This window comes from Trichechus manatus, unplaced genomic scaffold, assembly GCF_000243295.1.
Source record: "Trichechus manatus latirostris isolate Lorelei unplaced genomic scaffold, TriManLat1.0 scaffold00258, whole genome shotgun sequence".
NCBI lineage: Eukaryota > Metazoa > Chordata > Mammalia > Sirenia > Trichechidae > Trichechus > Trichechus manatus.
In genome coordinates, this window is record NW_004444194.1 from 1,385,258 (window position 1) to 1,387,985 (window position 2,728).

The window sequence follows — 2,728 nt, forward strand, 5'->3', positions numbered from 1 at the left end:
GGAAAAATCCATTAAAACAACTTATATGTCAGTTCACCTTGCATGATGCAGGCTTCCTGTATGACTGTCTCTTCACACCCATGCATATGGCACTACTTCCTGCTTCGTATTAGCTGTCATGTTTGCCTTTAAGATGCAAAACAATACCAAGCACAAATATCATTGATATTTGGCGAGTGCTTTGAGAGACCTCTCCCAGAACCTCACACACCCATCTCCTTGCATCTTCAGTCCTTTTTGGTTTAATTATATTGTCCATATCTTGTCAAGTTAGAAAATCTTGAAGGTACTATAGGCAACCTGTGAAGGATGGTCCACTGGTATAGAATGAAGAATTTATATAAAGATACAGCATCTTTCTAGAATTTCTAAATGAACCCAAATACTGATGTGTAGGGAATTAACTAGGATTCAACTAGCTAAAGCTTGAAAAAATAATTGCCTTCTTCATCCACTGCCCCTTCCTCACTCCCCCTGTCCCTCCGCCCAGTCTATACATTGCTTTGTGAAAACTCAAGGGTGTTTTGGTACAACCACTTTGGAAGACAATTTGATGCCATCTTGTAAACCTGAAAATACATATACCCTGTTCTGTTGTTGTTAGGTGCTATCAAGTCAGTTCCAACTCATAGCCACCCTATGTACAACAGAATGAAACACTGCCCGGTCCTGCACCATCCTCACAATCCTTGTTATGCTTGAGCCCACTGTTGCAGCCACTGTGTCAGTCCATCTCTTTGAGGGTCTTCCTCTTTTTTGATGACCTTCTACTTTACCAAGCATGATGTCCTTCTCTAGGGACTGGTCCCTCCTAATAACATGTCCAAAGTATGTGAGATGAAGTCTCTCCATCCTCACTTCTAAGGAGCATTCTGGCTATACTTCTTCCAAGACAGAGTTGTTCATTCTTCTGGCAGTCCATGATATATTCAACATACACCCTGTGATTCAGCAATTCCATGCCTAGGAATAATCCTACAGCAATACATGCTTATCTGCACCAAGAGTATCTGAGGAAGTAATGTTTAGTAGCCCCAACTGGAAAAAAACCTCAAATGTTCATCAACAGGATAATGGATAAACAAATTGTGCATATTCTTTCAATGAAATACTATATAGCAATGAAAACGAATCAGCTACAGCTACATTCAACAACAGATGAATCTTAAACACCTGCTTGAACGAAAGGAGCCAGACACCACAGAATACATACGGTCTGGTTCCATTGATATGAAATTCAAAAGGAAGCAAAGCAAAGCTGTATTATTCAGGAATGCATATATTATTTAGGAATGCATAATAAGTTAGCAAAACTATAAAGAAAAGCAAGGATGTTCATCCTATAAAAGTCAAGACAGTGGTTACTGCTGGAGGGAAGGAGAGGGGATATATGTACAGGGGGTGTTTCTGGGGAGCTAGCGATGCTCCATTTCTAACCCTGAACCCAGCTGATGAGTGTTGGTTTTGTAGCAGTTTCTTAATCTGTACAATGATGTTTTATGTGTTTTTTGGTGTGTTTATTCAAGTTCACTTTATAAACAGGAGGGTGGGAAATAAAGGCATTGGCTCTAGAGAGAAGTGAGCATCACGCAAAATATGCCTCCCAGAAGCCCCATCCAGCCCACTAGGATCTGGTTAGTGATTTGCTCCCGATAGTTAAGGTTTGCCCCTCTGGGGTCTCAAAGGTGGGGTGAACTCTATTCTAGCTGGCAGGGTCCCTGTGATTTTAAAATTTCAAAGAATTACCCTAAACCATTCTCCCAGCTTTCAAAAAATGTGTTTTGCTCAATAGACCAGATTTATTTAGAGATCGACTAACTGCACCTCAAGACACAATCCCCTTCTCTACCTTTAAGTTTTGTCCTTCCTTCCTCCTCCCCTCTCCTTGCAAGATGCTGGGAGCTCAAGGTTGTCAGCAACCTAACTGGAAGCGGTGGCAAACAGGGTTTCCTCCCAGGCCGCCCGAGGGGAGGGGGACTCTGTCCCCACCCTCCCCAGTCCCCCTTCCCGCCTCGCGACCATCCGACTCTCCCCCACAAACTCGGGTGAGTCCGGTCCGCCAGCGCCTCCGCGATTGGTCCCGGGCCATCATGTGCCGACACTCTGGGTGGGTCTTTCTCCCGTTAAACTCATCAATTGCTCCTCTTTAGAGCTTCGCTGGCCAGTGGGTCGGACCTTTGGGCCCATTTTTTCCCTTTCTCCCTCTTCCCTCACCCCTCCACACCAGTCTTATTTTAGCAAACCCAGGCGGAGGAGGAGGAGGCATTTCGAAAGGGGAAATGCTAGGCATTGCAGCACCCAGGAGCAACTATTGAGTGGCTAAGCGAACGGCGCATACCTCTCTCTTTTCCCTGTTGGGAATTTTCAGGATTTCATTGCTGCAATTTAACCCCAAGATGAGACATGGTTGAGCGGAACGCTGCGCGCACACACACACTCATACCCTCATGAGCAGAAGCGGCAGTCGAGGGTGATTCAGGAAAAAAAAAAAAAAAGCAAAAACCGAGGACCCTGCGGCTTCAAGACACCTTAAGAGACCTCCGGAGCGCTTCCCTGCCCCTCCCCCTCTTTCCTTCCCCGTTAATATTATTTTTATTTTATTTTTTTGGCTACAGATCTTTCAGCATTTTTAAGCTCTAGGAACTCAAGCGAAACAAGAAAGGGGGATTTTTTTGCCCCCCGCCCCAGCAAAGACCTTGTTTTTCTTTCTTTCTTTTTTTTTTTTTTT